The sequence below is a fragment of the Macaca thibetana genome, chromosome 18, assembly GCF_024542745.1.
Source record: "Macaca thibetana thibetana isolate TM-01 chromosome 18, ASM2454274v1, whole genome shotgun sequence".
Classification (NCBI taxonomy): domain Eukaryota; kingdom Metazoa; phylum Chordata; class Mammalia; order Primates; family Cercopithecidae; genus Macaca; species Macaca thibetana.
In genome coordinates this window covers 6,117,673-6,142,600 of record NC_065595.1, presented here as the reverse complement: position 1 = coordinate 6,142,600, position 24,928 = coordinate 6,117,673, and the positions used below count along the sequence as shown (strand labels likewise).

The 24,928-nt window shown below is 41.5% G+C and overlaps 1 pseudogene; it reads right to left on the bottom strand.

Moving 5' to 3' along the window:
- Nucleotides 1-494: 494 nt before the first annotated feature.
- LOC126941077 (uncharacterized) lies at nucleotides 495-23,666 on the bottom strand (annotated as a pseudogene).
- Nucleotides 23,667-24,928: the final 1,262 nt, after the last annotated feature.

Genomic DNA, 24,928 nt, shown 5'->3' with positions numbered 1-24,928 from the left:
AATATTTTTAAATTTATTTGATTGTCACAAATCTATGACAATGGCAAAATGGATACAGGCTACTAACAGTAATACATTGTCTGCCTGTTAAAAATTCTATAACAAAGGAAAATAACACATATGTAAGTCAGTGAATGCTCAAAACCTCTTATGAAGGAGTAAAAATTGCAAAACATGTTCTTAATTCTGAATATGAATATATGAGCTACATGAATGTAAATATGCTGTATAGATATAACATTTAATAATGTATGCAAGATGGTTTTCTGCTATGGAGTCTATGAGCTACCTTAAAGCACTAACAAATAAAGTTATTTTACTATGACTGCAATGAAATGGCTCAAGCTACTCCCCATTTTCAGAAAGAAGTTTATTTAATGTACAAAAAGTATGAATAGAACCAAAAGTAAATAAACATTATCACATTTCTTTACACTACTATCTAGTTCTTTATATTAACTTTACCATTCAGATAATAGAAAGTAGGTGGCAATTTAGGGATTGGGAAAGAGAGAAAACCAAAAAAAAAAAGTCCTTTCTACAACATGCACTTTTCTACACTGTGTATATCTGCGCTCACAGAATTGGCTTCTTTCACTTCTCCACGTGCAGGGATTCAGTTGAAAAAAAAAAAACCAACTGGACCTGCTCAACAGCTGAGGGAAACTGGAAATGATGAGTCCACATCTCGGTGCACTGCCATACAATTAAAACAACGGTGTATCTACCGACTTATTTTTAGGGATTGCAAGCAAGGCTTTTTCTTGAAGTTGAACCAAAAACAACTCCCTGTGTCTAGACTTTGTAATATGTGCAGGAACATAAGGATACTGAGGAGGTTCAACATGCGCTCTCCATCAGTGACCAATGCAGCCATCAATCACCCAGTCTTCAGAGCTCCATCTTGATCACCCATTGTCTCTGACATTAAGCATTTTAGTCCTCCAACTTCATCTTCTTCTGGGTTAAGTTCGCGACCAGGCGATCTGAAGAAAGTTGTTCCTAGCTGTAGCAGTAACACATGGGGTAGCCGGGGCTCATGTCCAAGCGGAGCCCTTTCTGGAGTCTTCTGCATTCTAATTTTATCAAATCCTTTCCTCATGCACTCAAATCTGGCTGCAACCGAGCTATCCTTCACACAGAGGGGCTCTTTTGTACCAAAAGTATTCATTGATAAGAGGATGCAACTTGATGGTGTGCTCTAGGGTGAGGGGCTGGGTCTGCTGGATGTACTTGCTGCCCAATGACTGACCCCCCGGGGCCAGCCATTCTGTGAGCAATTGGGTGGTGCCATAGACAAGCTGGTGAGCTCAACCCTGGAGGACAGCACGGAGGGGGAGGCAGGGCGCACGGTTAAGTTATCTGCAACCCACTCAGCAGCCACTGCCTGCCATTAACAGGAGACCCAAGAGAAGGCCAAAGCTCTTTCTAATCATAAATTTCACAGAAACTAGAGAAGAGCTGGCAAAATGGAAAAAAATTACTCCGTTAACCATGTGTTTAGACTTGGCTAATAAATTTTGGAATCTGTATCATTATTCACTACTAGGCATCAATAAATATTCTAGACATTGTTTTATAGTCTTTTATTTTTTCTTCTCTTCAATTTATTTTTAATTGACAAATAAAAATTATATATTTATCTTATGCAACACGATGTTTTGAAATATGAATACATGGTGGAATGGCAAAACCAAACTAATTAACATGCATTTCCTCACTAATATTTTGTGGTGAGAACCCTTAAAATCTACTCTTAGCAATTTTCGAGAATAAATTGTTATTAATTATAGTCAGTATGTTGTACAATAGATTCCTTGACCTTATTTCTCATAACAGACATTTTGTAATCAATATCACCCTCATTCCAGCCTCTAGTGACCGCTGTTCTATTCTCTACTTCCATGAGTTTAACTTTTTGAGAATCCGCATATAAGTGAGATCATGTGACATTTCCCTTTCTGTGACTGGTTTGTTGAACTTAACATAATCCTACAGGTTCATCCATGTTGTCACAAATGACATGATTTTATTATTTTCCAAGGCTAAATAGTATTCTATGGTGTATCATATCACATTGTCTTTATTCATTCATCATTTGATGAAGACTTGGATTGATTCCGTATCTTGGTTATTGTGGATAATGCTGCAGTGAATATGGGAATGCAAGTATCTCTTTGACATGTTGATTTAGTTTCCTGCAGATGTATACCAAGTAGTGGTATTGCTAGATCATATGGTAGCTCTATTTTTGATTTTTTTAAAAACCTCCAAACCATTATCCATAATGGCTGTACCGACCTATATTCCCACCAACAGTGTGCAAGGGTTTTCCTTTCTCCATTTCCTCTCCAATATATATCTTCTGACTTCTTGGTAATAGACATTCTAATATGTTTGAGGTGGTATCTCATTGTGATTTTAATTTACATTTCTCTGGTAATTAGTGATGCTGTTTTTTTGTAAAATACCTGTTGGCCATTTGTATGTCTTCTTTTGAGAAATGCCTACTCAGTTCCTTTGCCCATTTTTAAAGAGGGTTATTTGTTTTTGTGCTATGGAGTTGCTTGAGTTCCCTAAGTATCTTAGATATCAACACCTTATCAGATGTATGGTTTGCAAATATTTTCTCACAACACTGGTTATCTTCTCACTCTGTTAATTGTTTCCTTTGTTGTGCAGGAGCTTTTTTAGTTTGATATAACCCCATTTGTCTATGTTCATTTTTATTGGCAGTGCTTTTGGGGTCTTACCCCAAAACATCATTGCCCAGACCAACGTCACAAAGCCTTCCTCTTATGTTTTAAATTGAGTTTAAATTGGTTCTTCATAGTTTGTCATTCTTGTCATTGCTTTTATATATCCCTGCTCATATTCTGATAGGCTGAACCAAACTGAGGGCCAGAAGGCAAAGGGGTCCTTTTGAAGAGTCAGATCATGGGACTTACAGCAGGTGGAGAGTAGATCTGATGGAGAAGTGGGAGGTACCTGGGACTTCCTATGAATTTCTTTACTGTGCAGGACACCCCTCTTTTGGAGAGATTTATTAAAGATGCTCGTATATGGGTTGAAGAACTACTCTTGACTTGCTTTTTCATTGAAATTGGCTGTTTGAACATCTTTAACTCATTACATATTTAACCTTAAGTTGTTGGATTCCCCTTTCAGGTTGAATAAATGATTTCTAACTGAATCCTTGCCTTTGAATTTTGATGCATATTTGGATGAAACTGTGTTTTGGGATTATAGTTTCAGCCTAGGCATCCAAGCCAGCATTACCACTGTGAGGAAAAGTTAATGTTATCTTCTGAGAGCTGTTCTCCTATGAAGAGCGATATCATGTGATATTTTTAAGGAAGTAAGATTTGCCAAAGTGAAATCCTAGATAAATAAAAAACTGATAGCTGAGATTACTGAAGTGTTGCATATAGTATTTGAGAAATCTTAAAGAATAAAACATGTAATGAAGAATTAGAAATGTAATAACATTGCTCAATTTTTTTATTTGAGATGTTAGCTTTGAGCAAATACGCTGAAGAATTATTTTAAAATTTGACAACTGTATTAAATACTTTCCAATAATAATAAAATACATGTAGGCTTTTAATGCAATCTCCAAAACCATGTTTATCATTTGATGATTTTTTTCAAATAATATAGTCATATACAACTTCCCCATTTTAAAAGTGAAAAAAAAGTGTTTGGGGGAAAAAGTGAAAGAAATAAGCAGCCAAAAGTTACTGTAATATACTTGGAATGCAGTTAATGCAAAATACTACTATGACACAGCTTAATCCTCCCCAATGAGATGAGTTGTCAGTTGCCATTTAATCCGCTAAAGCATAGTCCTTTGTTGGGCAACAGAAAATAAGAAATTAGGAAAAAAGCAGTCTTTATTTAATCCTACTAGCCAGGGCTGTGATAAGCTGATAGAGAAAACAAAAGGGAAATTGAATTTCTCAGAAATAATCTAGCAAAAATGGGTCAGAATGGAGTGGAAAGGGGAAAAAAAAGACAATACCACTCTACTTTAAAATTGGAGGCAGCCAGAAATTCAACATGAATTATTATTTATCAAAAGGTACCCAGTTTCCAGCCTTGCTGTAAATTTCCATTTGCAGAAAGCTCAAATATCTCTGAACTTGATGCTCTGAATAAAAGTTGTGATTTCTAGAGGAAATTTACTAGCTGTCCTATTTCCCATGCAAAGGGACAAAATCCTGCAACTTCTAGCTTGACTTCCTCGCTAGGTATGAAGTAATATCTCCTGTTCATATAAGATAAAGAAAAATCTTGTAGTTTGTAGTAGAGAAATATTCGTTTCTCATTTGCTAGTTGTTTTTAAATTGAAGTTTTAGAATAAAGATACAGTAATTGGATATATGCCACAGGTAATTTCCCTTAAATAGGTTGCTAAATATGTTCTGCCTTATACAACATGCATTCAAGATATCTTGTAGATATAATTTATTTTAAAGCGGGATTTGTTTTTGAAATCCATCATTGTTTGCCGGTAAAATGAAAAGTTGTATATTACTGAAAATTTACCTAATTAATTACTTCTAAAATTGAAGCAGTAAAATTCCAAATTGAAAAGGAATAAGTTAAATTGTCCCTGTTTGTAGATGACATAATTATATATACAGGAACCCTGAAGACTCCACCAAAAAACTGTTAGAATTAACAAACAAATTCAGCAGAGTTGCAGGATATAAAACCAACATGCAAATATCAGTAGCGTTTCTACGTATTAAAAATGCCTGAAAAAAATCAAGAAAATTCCATTCACGGTAGCTACAAAAAAATAATAAATAAAACACTTAGGAAGAAATTTAACCAAAAAGTTGAAAGATCTGGATACTGAAAACCGTAATGTATTGATGAAAAAAATTGAGAAAGGGAAGAGAAATGGAAAGATATCTCGTGTTCATGGAGTGGAAGAATAAATATTATTAAGTCTACACCACCCAAAGTGATCTACAGATTCAATATAACGTCTATCAAAGTACCAACGACATTATTCATAAAAATAGAAAAAATAACCCTAAACTTTGTGTGGGACCACAAAAGACCCTGAATAGCCAGAACAACCCAGAGCAAACAGAACAAGGCTGGAGGCATCATATTATCTGACTTCAAAATTTACTGCAAAGTTCTAGTAACCAAAACTGCATGGTACTGGTATAAAAATCAGACACAAAGGGCAATATAAAAGAATAGAGAGCCTAGAAATGAATCCATGCATTTACATCCTACTTATTTTGACAAAGGAGCTAACAAAAAACAATGGGGAAAGACGATCTCTTTATTAAATGGTGTCGGAAAGACTGGATATACACATGAAGAAGAATGAAACTAGATGCTCATCTCTCATTACAAACAAAAATCAATTAAAAATGTATTAAAGACTTAAATGTAAGACTCAAAACTATGAATATTAGTAGAAGAAATCATAGGGAAAACTCCATGACATTGATCTGGAAAATGACTTTAGGAATATCATTCTCAAAGCACGGGCAGAAAATACAAAAATAGGCAAATGGAATTTCACCAAACTAAGAAGCTTCTGCACAGCAAAGAAAACCATCAACAGATTGAATAGACAACCAGGAAAAGGGAGAAAATATTTGCAAGCTATATATATGATAAGGGGTTAATATCTAAGATATATAAGAAACACAAACAACTCAATAGTAGGAAAACAAGTAACCTGATTTTAAAATGGGCAAATGATCTGAATGTAGATATAGAAATGACCAACAGGTATATATGAAAAAAAGGTTCAACATCACTAGTCATCAGGGAAATGCAAATTAAAATTACCACCTCAAACCTATTAGAATGGCTATTATCAAAAAGACAAATGATATGTGTTAGCTGTGGAGAAAGAGAACCTTTGTACACTGTTGATGGCAATGCAAATTAGTGCAACCATTATGGACAACAACATGAGGGTGCTTCAAAAAATTAAAAATAGAACTACCATATGATCCAACAATCCACCACAGGGTGTATATCCAAAAGAAAGAAAAATCAGTATGTCGAAGAGTTATTTGCTCTCTCATATTCATTGTAGCACTATTCATGACAGCCAAGATATGGAATCAACCTAAGTGTCCATCAATGGATTCATGAATAAAGAAAATACAGTAGGAATACTATTCAGCCCTGAAAAATAACACACTCTTTTCATTTGTGACAGCATGGATAAACTTCCAAGAAATTATGTTAAGTGAAATAAGCAAACACGAAAAGAAAGATATCGTATGACCTCACTTGTACCTAGGATCTACAAAAGTTGGTCTTATAGAAGTAGAAAGTAGAATGCTGGTTCCCAGAGGCTGGGTGGGTTGGAGTGGGGTGGACAGATGTTGGGTAAGGAATATGAAAGTTCAGTTAGACAGGAGGAATAGTTTGAGAGATCTATGGTGACTGTAGCTAATTATCCTCTATTGTCAAAAAATGCTAAGACAGTGGAAGTCAAGTGTTTTCATCACAAAAGTGAGAGCTATATGAGGTGATGCATATGTTAATTAGTTAGATTTAGTCATCCCACAATGTATGTATACTTGAAAACATCATGTTGTATATAGTTAATACATTCACTTTTAACTATTCATTTTTTTAAGTAATTTTTTTTTTGAAACGTAGTCTCACTCTGTCGCCCAGGCTGGAATGCTGGAGTGCAGTGGCGTGATCTCAGCTCACTGCAACCTCTGTCTCCCGGGATCAAGTAATTCTCCTGCTCAACCTCCCAAGTAGCTGGGACTACAGGCGCCCGGCACCACACCCGGCTAATTTTTGTATTTTTAGTAGAGACAGGGTTTCACTATTTTGTCCAGGCTTGTCTTGAACTCCTGACCTCATAATCTGCCCGCCTCAGCCTCCCAAAGTGCTGGGATTACAGGTGTGAGCCACCGCACCCAGCCAAAAGTAAAATATTTTTTAAAAGCAATAGTCATCCAAATATTTAATAACTTTTATTTAATAAATATTCCGCTGTGAACATGGCAGTGTACTTGTTCTCTATTGGTCCACATTCTAATTAAAATAGACGGAACAAAATATATATATATCCATGACTATATACATACAAGATATCAACAGATTATATTGATAGACAATATAACAAATAAAATGTGGTTTCACTTTGAGTAATGTATTTCTGATAAACTGTCATCTCAACATTTTATGTTATAGAATATATTAAAATTCAAGTTGCACTTCAAAACTCAGTACACTTATTATTAATCAGTGTCCCACAGGAGGTCTTTGCACTTCAAATACTGCTGCAATAGCTTAGGCACAGGCCCTCCCAGATGATGTTTGCATCGACAGTCAGATGGTGAGAAATTAAAAGATGTCTGTGAGACAATAACTACTTTCATTTAAGTGTTTTTCTACCACTACTTAGATTTATAGCAATTAATTTCCACATGCTTTAACAATAAGCCTGTCCTCATTAAAACACTAAAACCGATATGTAGAAAACATATTACTTCAGTATCTTGTCTCCAAACTGTTATATTGGCACTGGTTAGACAACATATTTTAAAAATTCACACATCTTAAAGGCTAAGAGGTAAAAAAAAATCATACTCAACTCTGGAATATAACATTTTGGGGTCTTATTGTAGGTTCTTCAGGCTTTAGGAAAACAACATTAAAATGTGCTGGCTTAATTTTCTTCTCTAGTTGTAGCCGCATTGTCCTGTGTGAAGAGAATCCTTTGATGTTGCAGGAATGCGCCTTTTCAGATGTAACACTAATATATACTTGGGGACCATTGACCTCGTGTCTTCAAGAGTCCCATTAACACACACACAAACACACACACACACCCCCCTCAGAAACCAAAGGTATTAAGAAAAGGAATAACCATATTGTATTTATATCTCAGGGTGAACATTAAAGGTGATCCATTTCATGATCCATCCCTTTATTTCTTAAATCTTTTATGTCTTTTCCTTAATTTTCTTCCTCAAGAGATCTGCTCGATTGGCTCACATATATCAAACCCTGACAACTTTGCTAGACACATTGCCCCCAGGACCTTATGAAGGTCTGATAAAATAGAATGAAACTTTACACTGACCTGGAGTTGATATAAAGGCATAGGATCACTCCTCTAAACATGGTTTTTAAACTCCAGACCCAACCAAGCTACTCTCCAAAATGAAAAGAAGTGGGACATATGCCTCATATAATCCACATTTTTCCTATTTGCTTCAAATTGGTAGAGTTAACTGTGGTCAATCAGGTCGTCCCTTGGAATATCATTATCTGGAAGCATTTTCCCTCCAGGTCATGAAGGTCAGCTGCCTGCAGGTTGTGCAGGCTGCAAAGACTTATCCCAGACCAGCCTAAGATGTGAGCAGACCTTTGCAAAGATTAAATATGGCACAAACAACTTGACCTGTTTGTTTGTTACTGTTGTTATTGTTGCTGCTTAATCTAGCTCTAATTTAACTGGGTCAGCTCTTCAAGCCACAGAGTGATGGTCTGGCTAAGATTCTTCTATCATTTAGGAAAAGACAAATTTCACCAGGTAGGCTTTTAAGAGTCGCTTACATCAACTTAATTTTAAAATAGAAGTTAAATGAAAGCAAACGGTCTGTATATCTAAAACCCTTTCCCCAAACTCAGTTCTGATCACTAAAACCCTTTCCCCAAACTCAGTTCTGATCAGAGGACGAAAGGCAATATGCAGATGCCAGTGATTACATCTTGGCTCACATGGTTCAACGTCAAGCGGTACATCCTGCTTCTGGCAGGACTCTATGGAGACCACAGCGCTGTGCTCAGTGCTGCTGTAAGAGGGCTGCTCGCAGCTCAGGCTGGTCTGGGAAAGGTCCCTCCAGCCTGCACAACCTGCCAGCAGGTGAACTTTATGATTCTTTAGTTCAAAAGAAGTATTCTTGAAATGTGATGGGCAGAGACCTGGGGGTAGCTGTCTTAATAATGTGCCCCAGAAGCAGGTGATGCAAGAAAACCCCTCTGAAATGTTTTTTTTTTCCAAAGAGTCGGGGATGAGGCCTAAAGGAAGATAAAATTAGTCTCCATGCATAAAAGCCAGCTAAACAGAGGTTAACATGTAAAGCTTAAAGCATATGACTTTTGACATAAAATTTCTGCTGATAATTTATAGAGCGTCATTATGGGCTGAAAGCTGTGCAAATTAGTTGTTTTCAAAGGAAATTTTCTTTGAAGTTTGAATGATTGCAAACTGATTAATATGATCCCTTACACATTTTTCTTACTATTAATTCTCCTTAGATCTTCTCCCTGAAATTAGATTTTGAAAGACCATTAACTCTCTGGGATCACAGGCATCCTCCAATCTGAACTGATCATCAGTCAGAACGCAGAAGTTTTAGAACAAGGAAATTGAGCCAGCATACTGATGAGAAAACAACCTCAAGCCTTGAAAAGGCCTTTCAGAGCTTCAAGCAAGCAAATCGCAATGACCTTAGCAGTGTGTAGAAAGGATCCCGAGCGCTGTTACAAAGTAAACCGGCTCGCATCAGCGGGCCAGACCAAGCTCAGATGTGAAAATACCTCACTCTTGCACACAGCACCTCCCAGCGTCGGCAAAAGTGGATAGAACTGAGCTTTTGAAATAACTTCTCTGGTGTGAACTTCCCAGGTTTCTTTAAGAAATAAAAAATAAAAATGCTTTCTACAAAAGCATATTGAGCTCCAGAAGTTTCAGAGTATAATATTAATCAGAAATTAAATGCCAGCATAAGTTTCTCAGGGAAATTTGGAAGCAACTCAAGCAGGTTGACATTTAATTCCATACACAAAGGCCTTATTCCAAATGTCGCAAGGCTCATCACAATGTCAGTGCATGGTGGTGGGGGCGGGGGGCGGATGGTGTGTGCCAGAAGATGCAGAAGAAGAGAGCAAGAAATTCTCAAAACGTTCAGGAAGGCATGCCGACAACAACCATGGGAGGCCCTGGCACAAATTTTAGTACAAAGTTTCCACCAGCACCGCTTTCTTAAAATGTGTAGTTTTAGAGCAAATCTGTAGAATGTCTAAGCCGTGTGAGGAAACGGAGGCTCGGAAAGATTGAAAGGCTGCCCTAAACCATATCACCGCGGTGGGAGGGAGGGAGGGCTATCCAGCCCAGAGTGCGAGTCCTCCTCCCTGTTCTCGGCCATGGCACTATGTGCAAGCTCAGGGCGGGGCCACCTCCCATAGCAGATGGTTGGCCATGGCGTAATGGGAAGAACGTTGAATCCAGAATTCCAGTGCCAGGATTCAGTCTGCTGGGCTGCCACCTATCAACTCAGCACTCAAGCAAAGCACTTATCTTCTGAGTTGAAAGCCGGAATGGCAAATAGTGGATGGGCAGATCAAAACAAAAACACACCCTTGGCACAGGGCAGACACTCAACAAATTTAAGGTTAATAAAATCCTCGTGTCCTCTTAGTAAAGCACATTTTGGCATTAGGCACGGAAATGGGCAAGATGTCATTTGATAAAGACCCTTTCTTCAAAATGTCCTGTAAGCGAAGGTCATCAGTGAAGTTCAAGGATGAGGCAGTTGAGGGAGTGAGAAGACAAACAATGTCTCCAAAGTCACACAGGCAGTTGGGAAAACCCTGGATTCAAATGCAGGCAGGATGGCTCCAGATCCCACGCTCTCTACCATAATATGCATCAAACAATATCAAGGAAATTAAGATAACCATGTACTAGTTCTCATATCTAACTTTCCTGTAATGATTTTACTTTTCAACTTAACTATAAATGGAGATTGATGAGGGGGAAGAGAGTTTTGATTGGAAGTGAATGGCAGAAATAGTAAAATATGATGCAGTTTTAAAGTCTCTGAATCTCTAGATATTCTTGGGCATCTTCTCCTGGGGTTAAACAGTTCGAGCATGGGCACCTTTTGCTGTGAAAAACAATTGAGCGGCTGCCCCTGGGGTTAGGAAGGAAGGGGCAGCTGCGGACAGTGGAGCAGTGAAGGTCAGTTGCCACCAGCAGGGTCCTCTCACCTGGCATCATAGTTAATTTCACATGGCAATTCAATTGGGTCCCTGGATATGAAATCGACAATCATCAATTGTTTGGGCGTCAAAAAGGCATTTTCCTGAGGTCCAACTTGACTGAGACTCTTTTTTTTTTTTTTTTTTTTTCTTTAGTCTTGCTCCGTTGCCCAGGCTGGAGTGCAGTGGTGCAATCTCAGCTCACTGCAACCTCCACCTCCCAGGTTTAAGCGATTCTCCTGCCTCAGCCTCCTGAGTAGCTGAGATTACAGGCACGCACCACCACACCCTGCTAATGTTTGTATTTTTAGTAGAGACGGGGGTTTCACTATATTGGTCACGCTGATCTCGAACTCCTGACCTCGTGATCCACCCACCTTAGCCTCCCAATGTGCTGGGATTACGGAGATGAGCCACTGTGCCTGGCCTGGCCGGCTCTTTTTTAAATTGACCTCTAGCTGGTAGAGTGGACACCTCCCCCTGATAGCTAAATTCCAGGCTCCCAGCACCCTCTCTACAGGGCAGCCCTGCCCCTCGTCCCCTGAGACTCACCTGGTGTTTGTCATTTCCCACCAATCCAAGGCTCCACCATGACCCTCGCAGCTGGCCTCCCTCAGAACGGCCAGCCCTGCCCAGCAACTAATCCATAACCCAGAGCTGAACTTGCAAGTGACAGTTTCAAAGGTAAAACAAATTAAACATTTTTCTGTCCACATGTCTAGAAAAAAAAATCAATTCGTTTCATTTTCGGTATAGTTACCTATCTCAAAGCTCTGTCAGAAAATCCAAAGTCATTTTTATGGCAGAACTTTGCAGAAATGCCAGGTGGAAATGTGAGTTGGTAAAAATGTGTCCCTTAACTGTAGTGCATTCCTTTTCCTACAGGTTCCCAATTCATTTTGTGTTGTCTCTAGGCCTCTCTCTAGAGCAGTCTCCAGAGACAGGCCCCCCACACACGCACCATTAAATGCGACATACATGCACACACCACTCACTTATCCTTAGTTGGTTGTTCCCTCCAGTTATTTTAGCTTCTCCCTCTGTCTGTGTCAGGGTTTCAGACAGAAATTTTACAGCTAATACAAATCTGTGAAGAAAGAATTCCCTTTAGTGAGTGCAACCTTATTATTTTCTCTTGTTGACAGTGGCATTAGATCAGTGCCCTAAAGATGCTGTCCAGGGAAACATTTGGCCCTCCAGCCTACTGCATGGGACATGGCCAGCAATTCCAACAGCAGACAGAATGGCTCACCCTGTCCTGCCTTGCAGCAAATAAATCCTGAGCCTAAATATAAAATTAGTATTGATCCGATACCCATTGAACTTACATCTTCCATTTAGTAGGGAAGAAAACTTGTTCCACAAGGCGGATGGTGCCCTGTTCCACTCTAATGAGAGAGCAAAGCTTAGCAAGTGCAGCGAGATATTTTACCTCCTATTTTCTGAATAAAAATAGCATGAGGGCTCTGTGTTTCTTTCAGATCTATCTCTTCTAGACACAATGGAGGAATGAATCTTCTTGATTTGCTTCTGAGGGACCACCTGGGGGTGCAGCTCAAGAGGGCATTTGGAGGGGGCTCAGTATCACAGGCTGATTTGCAGCCAAGGGAATGAATTACATCAGCAGGCAGGTGACAGGCACCACAGCACCATACACCTCATTTTCCAAGTGAGGTTGCATTTTTTTTAACCTAGGAGTGGGAGTGAGAGGAGTATGATGGATTCCTTTTATCAATCCTTCTTCAGTCTTTCCCTATCTTATAAATTTATTTGGATTTTCCAATGATATATTTAATATCAGTTGCCAGGGCTCACAAAATTACAGAAAAAAAAATTTAAAAATGTAACGCCTGTTATAAGTTGTATTATATCCCCTCAAAAAAAGGTATGTTGGGTCCTAACCCTCAATACATTAGAATGTGACTTTATTTGGAGATAGGGCTTTACAGAGTTAATCAAGTTAAAATAATACCGTTGGGGTGAGCCTTAATCCAATATGACTGGTGTCCTTATAAGAAGGGGAAATTTGGACAGACACACACACACGGGAAAATGCCACGCGAAGATGAAGGCAGAGTTCGAGTAATGCTTCTACCAGCCAAAGAAAGCCAGAGGTTGCTGACAACCCCAGAAGCTGAGAGAGAGGACTGGAACAGACTCCCCTGCACAGCCCCGGAAGGAATGAGCCCTGCCAACACCTTGACCTTGAACTTCTCACTCCCGAACTGTGAGACTCTACACTTCTGTCGTCAGTGTGTAGCACTTACTGAAGCTGTAGCGAGTCATACAGTGCCTGCCATAAAATAAAAAGCATTGCCCTAAGAATGTGCATTCTCAGTGGGACAGATAGATAGAGTAAGGGGCAATGCATCTTACTCATTCATTTGTTGAGAGTTTATTTTGAGTTCCAGGTCTTTGAATACAGCTGTGTCTAGGACATCAGAGCTGCATGCTCATGGAGCTTTCAATCAGTCATGGAAGACAAATATGGACCATGCAGTTACAGGAAGGCCCAATCTGTGAAGGAAAAATAAATGTAGGGCACCGTGGAAATATTTACCAGGGTTTGTGTATGTTAAGATGAAAAGCACAACCTGTTCTCAAAGTGGTCTTTCAGCGGGTGGCCAGCCATTGTGAGGCCGTTGGGACATAATGAAATCCAGTTGCTGAAGAGACATCCGTCCTGCCGGCTGTCCAGCACCCAAGCTCCTCTCCTGGTGGGAAGTATTGCCAAGGTTGGTAGGGAGCTGAAGAAAGAAAGATGTTTTCCCTCCTTGACACCTAGTAGCTGCCAGGCAGCCAGGGAGCTCCTTGCTCAGGAATGATCCCTGAGAGTGGCTCAAAGGCACAGGGCAAACTGTTAATGATGGCTCCAGCTGCACTGCAGACAAGAGCTCAGGGGTGGCCACCTCAGAATGAATGCCATGCCCCAGCCAGCCTCTAGCAGGAGCTTGTCTGTGCTGCACCTCCCTCGAGTCCTTTTCAGGCCTGGTCCTCCAGGTCCTTCTTCAACTATGGGAACTACCAGACAACCTCGTAACAAATCAATCACTTTCCCTTTTGCAAATAAATATGGCTGGTATTTAATTATTATGCACAGATTCTGTTGCACCAATTGTTAAACATTGAACTAGTTCTACATGCATTGGTTAAAATACCCCAAATCACCATAAGGCACACCCCACAACTACTGCTGCCACTTTTGCTGACAAAGTCCTCATTACTGTCCAAAAAACGTGGAAAGACCCTCTCCCAGAGATGCTCCAGATTATGGATTTTTTCTTATTGGTCAGTGTTTGTGCATTCTCACTGGTAAACATTTTTAATATCAACTCGATTTGCAACCAGCAATGTTGATTCATACCATTCCTAAGGTGATGTGTGCGGGAATGTGCATGAGTGTTCTAGCACTTTCTCCAGCATATTTTGTATGGAAATGAATGTGCATTTATTTTGACCCTTCTGTAAACAAGACAGAGACCCATCCCTAGGGGTCACTACTGAATGCATCATTTCCATCCTTGCAAGTCAAGAATTCACAGTTGAAGCCACTGTAGCCCTGGCCAAAATAGAACCCCCAAACTAGTGCAATTCTGGTCATCAGTAGGTGTATTAGTCCATTCTCTCATTGCTATAAAGAAATACCCAAGACTGAGTAATCTATAAAGAAAAGAGATTTAATTGGTACACAGTTCTGCAGGCTGTAGAGAAAGCATGATGCTGGCATCTTCTTGGCTTCTGAGGAGGCCTCAGGAAACTTACAATCATGGCGGAAGGCAAAGGGGGAGCCAGAACTTCACATGGCCACAGCAGCAGAAAGAGAGAGGGCAGAAGATGCTACACATGAGACACCTCTTCCATGATCCAATCACCTCCCAATAGGCCCCACCTCCAACACTATGGAATACAATTAAAAATGAGATTTGGGTGGGGAAAAAGATCCAAATCACATCACCAGGATTCAGTTAACCATCCCCCTCTGGGTTGAGTGGAAGCCATGGTGTGATTGCCTGAGGTTTAATGTAAAAAATCCAGAGCTCAGTTTCTAGCTATGCCATTTGCTGTCTGTGAGATGTGAGTACGTCTTGTTTATTTCCAGACCCAGGAAATAGAGATTACAATACCTATGCTAACAAAGTGACCACCAGGATTCAGTGAAATAGCAACATGAAAGCATTAAAAAAATAAACTAGAAAAATACAATGTACTATGTTAACACAATGTGTGTTTTTGTTTTACTTTGATTGCAGCTTTTTTTTTTTTTTTTTTTTTTTTTTTAGATCAAGTCTCACTCTGTCACCCAGTCTGGAGTGCAGTGGCACCATCTCAGCTCTCTGCAACCTCCACCTCCCAGGTTCAAGCAATTCTCCCACCTCAGCCTCCCAAGTAATGGGGACTACAGACATGTGCCACCACACCCAGCTAACTTTTGTATTTTTAGTAGAGACGGGATTTCACCATGTTGGCCACGCTGGTCTCAAACTCCTGACCTGAGGTGATCCACCCACCTCAGCCTCCCAAAGTACTAGGATTACAGGCGTCAGCCACCGCACCCAGCAATTGCAGCTGTTTTAAAAGTGGATCTTTTGAAATTGCTCGAATCTGAAATTGTATTGCCAAACTTTGCTGTGCTAACAATCCCAAAATTTTAGTTGCTTGCAATATCAAGACTTATTTCTCATCAAAGATGGATATATTGTTCATACTGTATGAAAGCTGCGGGTCCCCTGTGACATGTGTCTCCTTATCCCAGAGAGTAACCTGTGTGTTAGTCACACCCATCCTCTGGCAGAGCTAACAGCAATGGCGTTAAAGCTTCAGCCCTGACCTAGCTTATGCTACATCCACCACATTCCACTGGCCAAAGAAGTCAAGTGGCCAAACCCGGCAGAGAGACAGAGAAGTGTCCCCTCCATGGCAGTACTCACAGTCACACGGCAACAAGTAGGACATGACACCCTCCAATAGGTAGAGGCCCGAGGAGTTGGAGAACACAATACAATCTATTGCAGAAACGCTGCTCTCAGTGATTCCTTCCTGCTTTGTGAATATGCAGCTGAATGACCTTCCCAATATCCTCACACACTTCCCACCTCCATCACCCCGACTCTGGTCCATCAAACAGAAATTCCAATGACAATTCATCTGAGTTGTTCAGTGCTTGGTCCTTGCCTTCCTTAAAATCATGGGTCTCTCTGATTTTCCAGATTAAATAAGAGAAAACAAGGCTTATATATATGTACATGAACCCTGCTTTATTTACCTCAACGCCTGAATGGCCCCAGAGGGATCAGGATGGAGAAGGGAAAGATAAATTGTCTCTTCCATTCAAACATCAGAGCTGTCTGAAGAATTCTGGAACATTCCCAAGGCATTGCTTAATCTTGACATATGGCTTTGCCCTGATCTAAGCATTTTACTTATACAACATTTGGTGAGTCCTGGTCAGGCAGGTGCTTGGCACTAGGGCAAAGAAGAATGACATAACTTTGGGAGGCCAAGGTAGGCAGATCGCTTGAGGCCAGGAGTTCAAGATTAGCCTGGCCAACATGGTGAAACCCCATCTCTACTGAAAAATACAAAAATTAACCAAGTGTGGTGGTGCGTGCCTGTAATCCTAGCTACTCAGGAGGCTGAGGCAGAAGAATCACTTGAACCTGGGAGGCAGAAGTTGCAGTGAGCTGTGATTGAGCCACTGCACTCCAGCCTGGGTGACAGAGTGAGACCATGTCTCAGGAAAAAAAAAAAGAGGAGAGAGAGAGACAGAGAAATGACATAGAACCTTCCCTCTGAAAACTCAGTCTTGGGACAAAGCAACATTTGGGATGCACTGGCATGGGTGACGTAATGAAGACACTGACCAGGTGCTGCTGGAGGAAAGAGAGGACCACCCAGTCATGCCAGGTCCACTCAGGACATTATGCCCACACCAAGACTTGGAGGGCAAATAGCATGGTGTTGGGAAAGGAGGTGCCATCTCCTGCCTCCTTCTCCAAACACCCACTGCTGCAGCCACACCAACCATGCAACAAGACTCCTTACACCCTGGGGTCTTTACTTGTGTTTTTCCTCCATGTTTATCCTGTCAAAAATGACTTTCTCCATCTGCTGTAATTATAATCATTTTTTTTTTTTTTGAAGTCCAATGCAAATACTTGGCCAGTGTGTACAGAGAAAATACAGAATTTCAAGTTTCCTCCAATGGAGGTTTTTTCACAAAATTAATATTTCCTGATCAGTTGAGATTTGTGCCGATGTTCTCATGAGAATGGGTTAGCAATCAGCTTTAATTATAGCTTGCTTCCTAGAACTGCTCCTGTAAGTGGCCGGTTTGCAGTCATTAGGCTGGCTCTGCCGACGCCGGGGAAGGGAGGTCTCAGTGAAAGCACGTGGAAGACTGGGCCCCCCTCCTGTGCTGCTCTAGGTAGTGTGGACACATTTGATGAGGCTGGTGTGGTGGTTTTACTAGTAATTAATGAAAACCCAGTGACTGAGTTGATATTGGCCTTTACAATGATTTATCTTCGACACTCTTCACTTGCTTGAAGTGCTTTGGTGTATTTTCTCCTGCTTTATAAATGAAGATTATAGGGGACTGAATAATGTTCCCCCAAAATTCATGTCCACCCAGAACCTCAGCATGTGATCTTCTTTGGAAACAGGGTCTTTGCAGATGGAATTGGTTAAGATGAACTTACACTAGATTTGAGTGGGTCCTACGTCCAAAGACTGGTGTCATCATAAGGAAAAGGGGAGGGAGAGTCAGGGGGGCATGCAGGGAAGAACGCCATGTGAGGACAGATGCCAGGATGGGAGTGAACAGCTGCAGGTCAGAGAGTGTCCAGATCTACTGGGGGTCATCTGACACTGAGGAGACAAGGCCAGAGTCTTCCCTAATCCTTCAAAAGGAGCACAGCCCTCTCAACCCCTTGAAATCAGAATTGTGGCCTCCAGAACTGTGGGAGAATAGATTTATGGGTTTTTTTGGGTTTTTTTTTTGGTTTGTTTGTTTTGTTTTTTAAATGCTGTTTCCTAGACCAGGCTCTGTGGCTCACTCCTGTAATCCTAGCACTTTGGGGGGTCAAGGTGAGTGGTTTGCTTGGCCTCAGGAGTTTGAGATCAGCCTGGGTGACATGACGAAACCCCATCTCTACTAAAATCACAAAAAAATCAACTGAGCATGGTGGTGCACGCTGTGGTCCCAGCTACTCAGGAGGCTAAGGTGGGAGGTTTGCTTGAGCCCGGGAGGTCAATGCTGCAGTGAGCTGAGATTGTGCCACTGCACTCCAGCCTGGGAGGCAGAGTAAGACCCTGTCTCAAAACAAAATGCCGCTCCCTGATGAATTTCTGAAGTTTCCATCTGTCATTCCATTATGTACCCTGTGCCCAATGCCCCACCTCCTCCAATATGAGGTCCTCTTTCAGGAGGCCAGTGCTCTCGCTATTACCTAGAAGCCATAAATAAGTCCTCCAAATTCTTCCCAATGGTCTGGGGCAGCATCAGTTCAAACCTAAACGACTGGATGGAGAAGCGTGACGTAATAGCCCACCCCTTATTTCCATAAAGAGTTCTTTTCAAAGCTCCCAAGTCATCCTAGGAGACACTTTGAGTGTATGATGCATGGGCTAGATCCCTGCATTTGTCTTGAATATGAAAAAAGGAGATGGTTATTTCAGGATGTAGAATGTGATTTTCCTCAGAAACACGTGCCAGTCACTCTATAGCCCTATAATTTCAAGCAATCGAAAGTTATAATTAAGTGTCTGCACTTCCAATTCCAAGGGAGGAAAGTACACAGAGTCCTTGATTGAGCAGTGCAAGCCAGCAAGATGAACCTTTGGCTTGCATTAAGCAGCTGAGCAGCGTGGTCGTGAGAGCCCTGGTCCAGAAATCGGAAGAAGTGACAATCCATTCTGTCCCCACCTGCATAGCTCCTTGATCATGAGCAAGACAATCCGTCTCCTGCAGGCTCTGTTTTCTTATAAAAAAGGGTTATTTTGAGGATTAGGTTTGAAAAGTGCAGGTAAATTTTTTTGTAAAAACATAAGCATTCCAGTACATGCTTTGTTTTTACACTGTGCATAAAGCAACAATTTATGAAACATTTTCAGAGGCATTCACCCCTCCAGTCTTCTCAGCAACCACAGGAGAGCAGCCCCATTAATTCCATTTTACACACAGACAAACTAAAGCTCAGATAAATGATGACACTTGCCCAAAGTCGAACAGGGAGTGAATGGAAGAGAAGAAATCAAATCAAACTGCTTCTGCTTCACATTTCATGTTTTCCGAGCCCCATGCTACTTCTCCTCCAATCAGGCATTTTTGTTGTTGTTCTTGTTACTAATCCACCGGGAAGTGGGGATGGCCAGTGCACTGGGAGCTGCCGGCCACTGCAGGGTCCATCCCCACAGTGAGACCGCAGGAGCTCATCTCCTGCAGCCGTCGTTCCCACGGTAACCTACCCGAAGAAATGAAGTCTGAGTGTACTGCTAATGAATGGAACCTGGGAGTTCACAGGGAAAGCATCATTCTAACAAGAAACCCTGTGAAATAAGCACTCACCCTGGGAACACGGGCATGGTGATGCAGCAATGGCGACCTTGGAGGTGGTGATTATCCAGAGAGTGGGTGCGCTCCATGGTTGGGAAGGAGTTTGCATGGCTGAACCAGTTCTTTAGACAGAATACCCCAGGATCACAGAGGTATACATCACCCAGCTCAACTTCTTGGCTGGGATCATTTCCTCCAATCACTCAGCTCTTTTGCTCTAATTGTTTGCTCATCAAGCAACCTTCAGCTCTGCGATTTAGTCTCTTGAGTGAATTCTGGAAGGGGGCCTTGCAAATGTCAGATCATTTTATCCCTGATTAAAACCCTTCAACGTGACCCCACAACCCTACAGATGAAGCTGTCTCATCTAGCTTTCAAAGCTGTTATAATGAAATATTTTCTTGATTTCCAGGCTTGTATCTTGCCACCCCCCAGCCCCTAGAATCTATGTTCCAGGCATACACTTAACTTTGCACAGTTCCTCCAAACAGCATGTTCTCTCTCACCTCCAGGACTTGGAGTACACTCTTCTTTCTGCCAGGAATTCCTTCCCTACTCTCCCTACCCCCAGCTGCTCCCAACTGGAACTCATCTCAGCTGTCCAAAACCTTCTCTGAGTATCCATTCCCCAGGAAGGCTGGACTATGGCCCTTCATCCACACTCCCACAGCCCCTGGACTTAGTCATTGCACTTACAGCGTTTCCTGTGTATTTTTCCCTCTCCTCCATCAGACTGTAAGTGATTTGAAGACAGGAAGATCTCACATATCATCGTATCCCCAACAGAGTTTGACACCTGATGCATCGCAGACACTCTGTAAGTATTCCATAGGTAGTTACAGAATAAAGTTTCAGGTCCTGAACCAGATGCTGCTCCTACTGTAATTTCACAGCTGATGCCGGTGCCACAGATCCTGGTCTTTGATACAATGAAGTTTCTGACATTGCCTAACTTGAGAGCCATGCGGGAGCCCGGTAAAGACACAGACGCCAAAATATGAGGCCTGTTCCCAAGCACCCATGGCTGAGGTTCTAACTGAAGCCATTGCAACAAGAGGAAATCAAAAACACTGAAGCCACAGCTGTCAGCAGCCTCTGAAATAACAACAGCAACATCACACTCAAGGTAAAAACACCTTGGGAAGAAACGGCACTTAGATAGAACCACATCAGTAGAGTGACTGTGAGGGAGGCTTCGAGTTTACAGCAGGTGCTGGCTACCATTTGCGTCTTGTGGTTTTGTGGAATTTTTTTTTTTTTTGAGACAGTGTCTCACTCTGTCTCCAGGTTGGAGTGCAGTGGCGTGATCTCTGCTCACTGCAACCTCCACCTGCCAGGTTCACGCCATTCTCCTGCCTCAGCCTCCCGAGTTGCTGGGACTACGGGTGCCGCCACCACGCCCGGCTAATTTTTTGTATTTTTAGTAGAGATGGGGTTTCACGTGTTAGCCAGGATGGCCTTGATCTCCTGACCTTGTGATGTGCTGGAATTACAGGCATCAACCACCACGCCCAGCCGTTTTTATGGATCTTAACAGCCATTAGCCTCTGTGGGAGATGAGGGACTCAGCTCAGGGAGGTCTGGCGCCAGTTTGGAATCCATTTGTCTTCTGGATAACCCCAGGACCCTCACAAGCCCTTGTCTCTTCAGAAAAAAACTGAAAGCAGCACAGTACCTTCAACCTAACTAGATTTTCAGATTCACAACACACCTGGATCAATTTGCAAGATCTTCTCCCAAAAAGATTTTTAGTGATGTGCTCTATAAGTTGCCTTTTTAGTTTGAGGTATTTGGTGTAACTTAAAAATCTACTGCAGCCATGATTTTGCTCAAGAAGAGAAAAAAAACAAACAAACCTCTACAAAAACAGTTCAAGAAGTTTCTGCTTATTTAAATCAATCTTTAACCCTGAGAAACAGCATAAGCAACACTAGAAAGAGGGAAATGATAGTAATTAACACCATGCATTAACATAACTGACTTACCCAGGGCTTATTTTGCACAAGGCATTTGGCAAAGCATTGTTTCATTCAATCTCCTCCACAACACAGCAACGTGAGTGCCATGATTACTCCATTCTACAGCCGAGGAGGCACAGCTCAGAGGTTCGCTGTCCTCCCCAAGGTCATAGGGCTGGTAAGTGGGACTGAAACGTGAGATGTGAACTCCAGCCAGTCCCAGGACCACACAGTTGGGAGAGGAGTAGCACTGCCCTCTCCAGCAAGGCTCCTGCCTCAGACCAGTGTCTTGGCCTTCACACTACTCATATACCCAGAGCAAAATGTCCGTCTCCCTTTCTTATTAAAGAAACTTGCACTCTGCCAAATATATACATATGCACACATATATGCATACATACATGCATACTTGTGTGTGTGCGCTTGACTATATATACATGTATGTATTTATTTTGTTAATTTTATATCTCATTTTTATAATAGAGTTACTTTTATTATAAATATATATTTAAATTATTACAATTTACATGTCAAATATATAATGATTTAAATGTATTGAGTATTGGATATGATTTAATATGATAGGGGAATTCTATGTGTATTTATGTATATTTGTTATTTTGTATTACATTTTATACATTATGTTATTTTAATAAACCACAGGCTAGAACAAGGCATCAAGCCTATGGGTGAGTGTAAAGGTCAGCTGTTGGAATCAAAATTTATCTGGATGAAAATGTGACTAAAAAGTGACGTTATATAACGAACTGGAGTTCTAGTTATCCTTGTGCTCAAGATCAGTCAGCAGGGTGATGATGAGATTGGGAGTCTGAATATGATATTCGGAAAGCCAGCCGGGAGGCCAGCCTAACCTGGGCCGGTCAGCCCCACATGGAACGTCTGAATGCCACAGCACGTGAGGGAGAGAGGAGACCCTCAAACCAAGGCACACTCGAGGCTGGCCATCAGGACTGCGGCGAGTCCAGAAACTGTTTGACAAAGTGAATGACTGTAAGAACAGTTATTCTATATCAATAAGTCAATAGGGACATTGTTAAAATATAGAATTGTGAAGAAATTTTATGTATGGGTTTATGAAAAAACACAAGTGTGTAAAGGGAAGTTTAGCAAAATACTAAATAGCCTGCTGGAAATATTTTCAACCAAATTCCCTATTTTGAAGACTCTTCTTTTAGTAAGGGCTAATCTGATGTCAGACCTTTTAAGAACAATAATGTCATAAAATGTTCTGTACCCAAAGTTCTTTGAGGTCAGGACTGCAAGGTCATTGACGTAAGCAGCAGACCTACAAATTACCCCCAAATGTGCCCATGCCACACAGAGCGTCTCCATGTTCAGGAAGCACGTGGGCATCCCGGAGGGTGTATGGGAGAGCCATTAACAAAACAAACTACTTTTCCCAAGGACTTCTTCCTGAAGCAATGACTGAATTTGTATTTGAATATAACTTGCTTTTTCCCCAGCAAGAGCATGATGGCATTGTGTGTGTGCCTGACACAGACAGAGAGCGAGCACCAGTGAGGATGATCTGAATTTACCATCTCTTCCTGGAAACTCACTTCCATTATGCTGTCCTTTTGATGAGAAATGTCACCATCTGCTCAATTTCTTTGTCAGAAATCTGACAGTCACCCTTGATCCCTCCATCTCTCTTGCCACTCCCATGTCCAATTAATGATAAATCTCTCCCAGTTCACTCCCCTAAATGACACTCCAAATTTTGACCTCTTAATCCTACACTGCCAGGACCTTAGTTTGGGCTTTTCAACACTTCCCACCTGGGTTCCCACAGCAGCCTTCTAACGGATCCCTACCTTCCAAATTGAGCCCCTCTCGCTCCATCCTCCTCTCTGCCAACAAAGTAATTTTTCTAAAAGGCAAATCCAAGCACATCCCAACTCTCATTAAAATCCTTTGAAAGCTCCCTATACAACCCACACCCAGCTCCTTACAGGGCACAAAGGGCCCTTTCTGACCCAAACCCATCCACCCACCTCCGCATCGCCGCCCACCCTCCGACCTGCAGAAGCAGAAACTCCACTCACACCCTGCCCTCCCGAAGCTCTCGCCACACCACGGGCCACTCCACCTCTCCAAGTTGGCAAGCTCGCGTCTTCTTCCAGCTGTGCCATCTCCACACCTCTTTGCTTCACCAACTCCTTATAACATACTCCACATCTGCACCTCTATGCTTAGCCCTTTCTCTAGATTTCTAAGCTCTCAACAAGTAAATGATAATGAGTAATTGAAGACTTGGGTCAAATTGTACTACGGAGGTTAGAACTAGATGTGTGGATATCTGAAGAGGTGTAAAGAAATAAATTTGAAAGAAAGGACATCTCCCGAGGAAACCAATCAGCTAGGGAGAGTGAGAAGAGGGTCCAGGACAGAGGACCAGGAATGCCCACATTAAAGAGCCAGCCATAAAGGATGGCTCTCCCAAGCTGAATAGAAATTGAATTGAGAAGGGATCATAAATTCTGAAATCAGGAGTCCCTAAGCGACATTTCAAAAATTAACTTCTACAGTGGAGGTAACAGTTTTTAATCGTTTCCCTCTCTTCCTTTAAAAATACCATCATTGGCCAAACGCGGTGGCTCATGCCTGTAATCCCAGCACTTTGGGAGACCCAGGTGGGCAGATCACAAGGTCAGGGGTTTGAGACCAGCCTGACCAAAATGGTGAAGCCCCGTCTCTACTAAAAATACAAAAATTAGCCGGGCGTGCTGGCAAGTGCCTGTAGTCCCAGCTACAGGAGGCCGAGGGAGGTTGCAGTGAGTCTAGACTGCACCATTGCACTCCAGCCTGGGCAACAGAGCAAGACTCCGTCTCAAAAACAAAAATTATTATTAATGTCCCTTGAGGCTCTGAGCTTTTCATTTCCGCTATTGTCTATATATTATTGAAACCTACTGCCACAGATATTCCCATATAGGTACACAGGGTTTAAGTCTTGTAAATCTGTCATAACTAGAGACAAATTGTCTCCTTGGACAATTTGGGATAGTTTACTCAAAGATGGCCTTCCTAATTATCGAGACTATATACAATTCCCTTTTTATCATAGACACTGCCGTTTTTTCCCTACCACTGAAACATTTCTTAGTTGTCAATTACATACAGATGATTTCTTGAGCTGATTTTATTTATTTATTTTTTATTTTTTGGCTATTGCCTGAATTAGTTGAAACTTTTTCTTGTCCTCTAACTAAAATGCTAGTGAAGACTTGCTCACCACATCTTACCTTGCCATGGTTTGAATTCGTATTCCTATTCTAACTTTCTAACTTTGCAGTCACGTTTGCAAGATAACTTTCTTCCCATTTATGTCTACAATTAATTAGAGCGCTGCATCTCCCAGGTTTGCTCTTTCCATTTGAAGATAATGAAACCT